We start from the raw sequence: 8,215 nt of genomic DNA, 5'->3' as shown, positions 1-8,215 counted from the left end.
GTTAACCTAGCTATTGGCATTTAACCCATTCTCACTCACTCTAGGCGCGGGAGGCTATTATACTTACCTATCCGATAGTAGCCAAAATCGAAGTCCTCACGTGGTGTCTGTATTTACCATCGTGAAGCCCCCTAATTTTTTATCTATCGTTATCTTCCTGACTGAGAGGGAATAGAAGAACAGCGCGGGGTCTCTCCTGCCTATTTTGCCGTGAGCTTTTTAAGAACAGTCCAAAAAGAGTCTTCCTATGGAAGCTGTCAATAAAGGGTAAAACCGTACTTGCAGGCAAAATCATGGCTGCGCGCCTTCCTATCCTTATGAGCTACTTTGCTTTCTACTTTTGCTTTGGCTTTTACTTTATCGTTTATTCTTTTCCGCTCAAGTCATGTGTAAGAAATTCTACGAATTGCAATTTTTCGTTTCGCATCGGGAGTTACATTCAATGCGAGTAAACTATTTTACTAGTCACGGGATTTTGGATTATTTCTATTTGATTGTGATGATTTGAAGATATTTGGATTTGGAGACTCAAAATGGGGCTTGTCTGGTCTCAATAGGGATGACTCTAGATTAACGGCATGATCGTGGATTTTTCTGTATCTTTTTATGATGATTAGAGAGATTTGACTAGATAGACTTAGCACAGGACTCATTAGAAAATATTTAATAATGTTTATTCTTTATCTTCTCACCAGTGTCCTAATGCGTGATCACCATATATATGATCCTATGTCCTCGTGACATGTGGGGGTACATCATTCGCCGATATGCTTCCGTTGCTATAGGGTAAGATCTTGTTGACTTAGCATATTGGCCATGTTCCTATAAATATCTCGGTAATTTTTCATGTCGAGGGATTCAAAAATAAGAATACCGAAAGTAATATCACATTTTCTCATAGATTAAGCTTTATACTATAACACCTGCCTCCTAATACTTGAGCCTTCTAAGATTGCCCAATCCTCCATTATCCTTCCATTCACCGATGTTAGGGCTAGCAAGCCCATTTTGTGAATCAAAGGCCCAATTTAATATGGGCAACTTGTACTTGCTCACTTACCATATGATGAGCAAATACCTAAATTGTGAATTTTAATCTAGGAAAATTTAAACTAATTTTAAACTAGTATTAAAGTTAGAAAACTAACAAAACTAATCAAAAGCTAATTTCTAAGCTTTTTTTCAAAAAAAAAAATTGGAATTTTTTATTCTAAAAATGGGGACTCAAATCAAGTGAGGACTCCGCCCGAACATGGGTCTCGCCCAGAGTTTGCCATTTTTTTCATGGGCTGAAGAGAAAAAACCAAAACTTCACTTTGGCGAACCTTTTCCTTGTTGTTTGGATGAATCCAACTCGCTCTTCGGTCCTCTCTCCCTCCTGTCCAGTGACCTGCGTCGCAAGGCAAGGGAGACAACCAAAGACGTGTTGCAAGAGCACTTAGGTATGGCGACGTTTCGAACGCGTTTGTCTTGAAGGAGCAAGAGAGAGGAACTGTAGAGGTTCGCCTTCATCTGGTTCTTCGACCAAGCTTCGCTGAAGGTCGTGGTCCCATGTAGTTCTCCCTCAAAGGTCAAGCCATAGTCCCTGTCCCGGGGAGAAGTGGAAGGAGTTAGGAGGAGGGAGCAACCTTTGCCTGAAGAAATAGGCGGCTTTGCCTTCAAGCGATTAGGAAAATCGAGCCAATATATGATCATGACAATAAATTGATGCATACGTCTTTTTTAGAGCTTTTGATCATGATGTATCATGAATGTGCCAATATGTGATCGGGTAAGTGGTGATTAGATATAGGGGCAGCTTCATCAACTTGGATTGAAAAGAAGGGCTTTGCTTTCTGATCACTTTTTTGAGGCCGGTTTGGATGAGCGTGAACAAGTTCAAGATTCGATATTGCTTTCGGCTTAGAGTGGCTCAGCCCTTTGTCATTTAAAGGGCAAAGATGATGGATGTATTTTTCGGGTATTGAAGATTGGGGCAATTCTTCTTCTTCTTCTTTCCATTTTTGGTTTTCTCTATGAATTCTCGTTTTTGCCCTCTAAAAATATGTGGGAGAAGTTTAAGATTGTTATGTTTAGTCGCTATTGAATGTGAGCTAAATGCGAAAAAAGAAGAGATTTAGGTAATTTGAGTTTGTTGAAGTTAGGTCTTGCTTGATTTCAAGATTTTAGACTTTGAAAATTGCTATATGAGCTTAAGATAATTACAAAGGAATTGAAGATTAACTCTCTCTCTTTTTTTTTTTTGGGTCAATTTTCTTCAATCGAACCTTTTTTTTTTTGTTGCTACAATGCAAGCGATTTTTTTGTAAAAATGAAAAATAAATAATAAAAAGAAGAAAGAATTAATAATAAGCCAATAAACAAAAATAACAAAAATTAACGACCAACCTAGACTTTTTCCAACAAAAATCTCATCCAGACCCCAATTAAAGCCCACAAGAGTGAACAGAGCCCATTAAACGAGCAAAGCCCATTCACCGAGCCCGCCCATCTCGCCACAGGAACAGAAAGAGAGGCAAGCAGGGACCTCCCTCTCCGCCCCCTCCGGCGAGAAAATCCTTCGCCGCCGCGCCACGCCGACGACCATCCTACCTCCGATCAGCGCCGTCATTTCCAGTGAGTGCGTTCTCCACTTCGTCACCGCTCTCTTCCGCCCCCGCGGTTCAAGTCGCGCGTCACTGTAGCCGATCCCAGGTAATCATCCTAGGATGCTCTGTTTCTCTTCGGTTGAGAGTACTCCGACATTGGATTGTTCTTCGTTTGCCTTCGAATCTGTTGATTCGTCTCTGCTAACATCTGGATAACCATCTCACGTCATGCCAGTTCATTGAATGTATCTGTCTACTGAAGTACCGAACCTCTCGCAGTCACGTTCACCACATGTTGACGATTTGCCCCAGTGACATTAGCATTGATTTGAGAATTGTGTAGCGTTACATGTACGTTACTGCTTGGTATGTTGAGCTGGCGACGTAGCTCCTGATCCATCCCTTGATGGCCAAGAGCCCTCGTTCCTCTAGTGCGTCGGTTTGCTCTGCTCTCACCGGATTAGATACCACTTCAGAAATGTTGCTGAATCGTCATCTGAGCTGAGAATGTCCGGGTTTATTTTCTAGATTGAGGTGTTCAAGATGCATGTAGCGTAATTGTTTAGGTGTAGAGAAACCCTCTATAGTTGCAGGTCGTTCATATGTCGAAGTTGTCGCTTTTCCTTCACTTACTGATTGCTGCTCTTTGCTGCTCTGTTGTGTTCGGCCCATACTTCACATTTCACCGTCCACCAGTAGAAGCCACAGCCATGCTCTCTTGTCCGCATGGCATAGCGCCGGGAGCTACGTGTCACTCTTCGAAGCTCCCTCGTGCAATTGAGCATCACTCCTGTCTTGCTGCTCCTCCATTTTCAACCCAAAACTGTAAATCATTTGAATCGCTGATCTGCCGAAAAAGAACAAAAAGATGCATCGGTTTAAGTCTCATCTTTGGTAACCCAAATCCATCGCGTCTAGTTACTTGATGCTCCGTTGCAACCACCACCAACACTACCTCAACAATGTCAGGTCAATGGCCTCCGGGCTCAAGGCCCGGTCCGTTATCCAGTTCAGTGGCCCGGGTACGATCAAGTTCCTCCAGGGCCTATTGAGCAACGACGTGCAGCGATTCGGTGAAACCCCCAGCGAGAAGACTTTAAACCCGGCCACGCCCAACATGCCCGTGATTACGTTTCCTTCGATGTATGCTGCTCTGTTGACTCCTCAAGGGAGGTATTTATGTGACCTGTTTCTGATAAGGCCCACGAGGCCCCAAGAGGAGCTCAAGAAGACTGGATCCGGACCTGGGTCCAATGACTAGGAGCTTGAGCTTCTCACAGACATGGATGCGCAAGTCTTGGATGAGGTTGTGCAGACATTCAAAAGGTGAGTTCATTGAAATTTTAAATCATCGTCTTGTTTTTGGGTAAATATCTGAATTTATGTATGGTTTGTGAAGGGAGGATGGAAATTTTTATGCGTGCGTCGGTATCCTTGTCACTATGTTTTGTCTTGGGGAATAGTTTCCTTTCATTTTCCTTCATTTTTATCCATCCTAACATGGCACAAGTTGTTCTCTTAGCTGCAATTGATTGAGAAATGTGAATTTTCTGTGGTTCTCTGGAGTCTTAGGCTGCTCCTAAATTCTGTTTTTTTTTTTTTTTTGATAAAGATGCTCCTAAATTCTGTTTGTTCCAATGTTTTCAAGGTTGATTTTTTTTTTAAATGTCCGTGCAACTGCAAATTTGTAGTTTGTATTCAGGAATGGATATTAATTGCTATCTGGGTGATCAGAAGAATTTACAAAGCTTCAATTGCGAGCTATTTAACGTCATAGTGTTCTCCAGTCTCACCACTCATGTAATGGCATGCCTTCATCCCCAGGATGAACTGAAACTCCATCCTTCTTTCTTCTACCATTGCAAGAATTACTCATAATTGCTATTTAAAATAACAACAATTTTTCATTTTATTTTTATCTATTTTTGATTTGTATATTTTATTTTAATTTCTTCTATTCTGAAATATATATTTGCTATATATATATATATATATAATTTTATATTATAATTTAGTATTTATATTTATTACATATTTTAGGGATATTAGTATAGTTTATACTATGGCTTATTATTTACTATTGGGTTAATACTTAAAAAACTCCAAACTGGTAAACTTGTGACAAATTTACCCCAAACTATTTTTTTGACCACGAAAAACCCCAAACTGGTACACCTGTGACAAATTTACCTCGATTAACTATAAAAAACCATAAACTGGTACACCTGTGACAAATTTACCCCAAATTAATTTATTCGACTACAAAAAACCCCAACTGGTATATTTGTAACTAATATACCCTCCGAAAAATTAGATTAATACCACAAAAAATCACAAAAATTATAAATTATGACAAACAGAGTGTAAAATCCCAAATTGATATACCGGTCAATTGTCACGTGTTATTTAATTTTATAATTTAACAAGAAAATTGAACTAAAACTAACATAGAGTAAATTTGTCACAAGTGTACCAGTTTAGAGTAAATTTGTCAAATGTATATCAGTTTGGGGTTTTTGGTGGTCAAAAAAATAGATTGGGGTAAATTTGTCACAGGTGTACCAGTTTGGGGTTTTTCAAGGTATTAACCCTTTACTATTTAATAAAAATTGATTAGTTAATATTTTTATTACTTACTATAAAAATATAATTGATCAGTGAATGATTTATGAAAATTCAATATCAAATTTACATTCATCTAAAAAGGTAATTAAAAAGAATTAGAATATAAATTTTATTCAAGAATAAGAAATTTTATTTGTTACCAAACGCATTTCTGTTCTTTTTCTATTCCAGAATCAGAAATTTTATTTGTTACCAAACAGCTTAAAATGCTTAGAATCAGTTCCCGGGAATAGAATAAAAAAAAATCAGTTCTGATCAGAATCAGCTCCTGGGAACAGAATCGTTACCAAACGCGCCCTTAATATCCTAGACCCTCAGGATGAACTGAACTGAAGCTTCATCCTCCTTTTGTTTTTGAACCAATGGTGTCCATAAGGATTAGGTATTATTGAGCTTGCTATATTATTTTTTATGTTGGTGTAGCAGATGAAGCTCCTAGGCAGAGGCAAAGTTGTGTGTTTTACCTTAATCTTAACCATCAAATGTTGTCTATATTCAAGAGGAGGCAATTTATAAGGTGTGAGACATCTTTTAAAGAAGTTTGGCATAATGAAGATCATTATAAGTATGGATGATCAAACAAGGTTTCTTTTTTGAAGACTTTCAGTGCACTTCTAGTTTTGGTATCATTCTAGCCTCATATGGTCCTCCAATTAATATGATGTAGGCAAATTGGATGCTGTGAAGTGGCAGCTTTCTGCCCCCCTATAGCAGGGTAGGATGATGAATTTCCATTAGTTAATATTTGTTCACCCAATCTGGGAAGTGGGAACTCAATCGCATAAAACTAATCTTTAGAATTATGGTTGGTCTCTCCTTGACCTCAGTTTAGTTCTTTCTGTAGGCAGTTTCTAATGCTTCTGCCTTCTCATGCATGTAAAGTAGTTTGTTTTTATCCCCCGTAGCTTTCTGGTTAATAGATGGGCTTTGATGAACATATGAAGTGCACCAGGAACTTTTCCCCTCCCAACAAAATAAAAACGATGACTTTCCTTTAGGCTCATGTGTACAGTTTCTCATTATCCTGTTGCTGCAGGTACTGATTGAGGGCCAAAGTAGATATTGAAAATATATCCAAAGATTTTACTTGCTGGCAGCATTACGACACTAACTACTCTCACAAGTCCTCAACAGCAGAGGAGCCAGATGCTGCTAGTGTTGGCTGGGGTGCTGGCATTGACAAATCCGCTATGTCTGCTTCACAAGGAAATGATATTTGGTGGCAGTGGTTCAAAGATCCTAGATTAGACTCTCTGGGTTATAGAGGAATATTTTCATCTTCTTCAGAACGTTTGTGTTTCTTGTCCTTTCTCATTTTGGTTGCTCACATGTCTTCGACATTATGGCTTTAAAAACTGGGCGAGCTTCTTATATTCCCTGCAAATACCCTTTAACCTAGACTGTTAATTTCTATCATGTTCTATTGCAGCTCCTTTGGTTGAAGCAGACAAAGAAACAGATAAAAAAAATTATCTTCTTTTGAGACTAGAGAAGGGATTTGCAGAGGGCTCCAATAGAGACTCCTAAGGGTTCGTCTTGTTTAGCAATTTCTCAATTTAAAATGTTTTAGTTGGGTTGAAATTTGTTAAGTATCTTGAGATATAGAACCTTCTTGTCAGAAATTCTTAGCAAATCCCTTTCCCGTAATTGCTTGAAGGCGTTCAGAATATCTGAATGAGATTTGTTTCTTTCCACATGATGATTCTCTTCAAGGCACATAGTTGGATTTTGGTGCTTTAGACCTTTAATGCAGCAGAAGCTATTTCTACTGTTTGTTGCCTCTCTCTGTGCCACGTAATCTTGGTCATTCAACTCTTTTCAATGTAGGAGAGGCAATTCCACTGGAATACAATCTAGAAGGTCTTAACGCGATTAGCTTCGATAAGGGTTGCTTTGTTGAGCAGGAATTAATTGCTCAAACCCATCACCGAGGTGTGACTCACAAGTGTTTGCTGCCTTTGAAGCTCCTTCACGATAACGGAAAAGATAAATCTTCTGCCTCTGTTATTGTTGCCGGTCCTTTTTTCTGGCATGTATTTGACGGATCTCTAATGCTCCTTCTTATTATAGAAGCAGAGCAGAAAGTTTCTTCTGGATCAGAAATCCTGGATGCTGCATCTGGCAGGAGAATTGAAATAGTCACGGCCATTCTGGTATGTTGAGGTCTAGGTCTATTACAGTTGGAAGATGCTCTCAAAAAGTCCAGTTTGCTTACCATACTTGGGCAAGAGGGATCTCAAGGTAGAGGCAGTTCAACCAGATTGGTGGCCTCCAAAATGGTTTTAAGAGCAACAACAGCACAATGCAGTTGCTTAAATTTCGTTGTGCTAACAGGAACACTCTTCACCTTGTTGTCGGTAAGAACTGTCCTTCTGGAGCTGTTTTCGTTGAAAGGAGAAAAGATTTTTCTGACCTAATTTATATTGATAGTGCTAGGATTGTAACTTAACCCTCAAATTCTGTTTCAGAATAATTGCAAGGGAAATACCAATTTTCAATCTTTAAGGGGAACCAAGGATTCAATTAGTGAGCCAGTTTTGCACCGAGTCAAACTGACTTCATCTCATCATAGGTGATATCACTTGATTCCTTTTCCTCTTCCCCGCATCATTTTGGTCACCTTAGAACTCGGTTGTGTCAAAATTGTGAAATGCTGGGAGGTCTGAGAACTGCGGATATGATCTTCTGTGCTTATGCATAAGGGTCTTATTAAGCAACGTCCATACACAAAAAAAATTGCATTTGAAGTGGTTTGGCCAGTGTGCTGCCACGGCATCCTTATGCAATCTTTTTTTGATCTCTATTCACGGAATGAGAAAACAAGTGATGCAGATGAGATGGATATGTGGTCCTGGAAGACCATCAGATGTGGAAACAGAGTTTCAATTAGAGGGACAACAGTATTTCATGGTTATTGGAAAGTCCAATGATGTCCGGTCCATTTTCCAGAGGCCCAACAAACACAGCTGAGGCAGGGAAGCTGCGAAGTATTGCTGGGATTT

General features: G+C 39.3%; 1 pseudogene; it reads left to right on the top strand.

The window, feature by feature from the left end:
- The first annotated feature begins 3,561 nt into the window (after positions 1 to 3,561).
- Positions 3,562 to 7,529, top strand: LOC139883679 (putative transferase At4g12130, mitochondrial; annotated as a pseudogene).
- Positions 7,530 to 8,215: the final 686 nt, after the last annotated feature.

Source organism: Rutidosis leptorrhynchoides, unplaced genomic scaffold (assembly GCF_046630445.1).
Source record: "Rutidosis leptorrhynchoides isolate AG116_Rl617_1_P2 unplaced genomic scaffold, CSIRO_AGI_Rlap_v1 contig434, whole genome shotgun sequence".
In the NCBI taxonomy this organism is placed as follows: domain Eukaryota; kingdom Viridiplantae; phylum Streptophyta; class Magnoliopsida; order Asterales; family Asteraceae; genus Rutidosis; species Rutidosis leptorrhynchoides.
The sequence above is the reverse complement of the archived record's forward strand: the minus strand, read 5'-3'. Positions and strand labels throughout refer to the sequence as shown.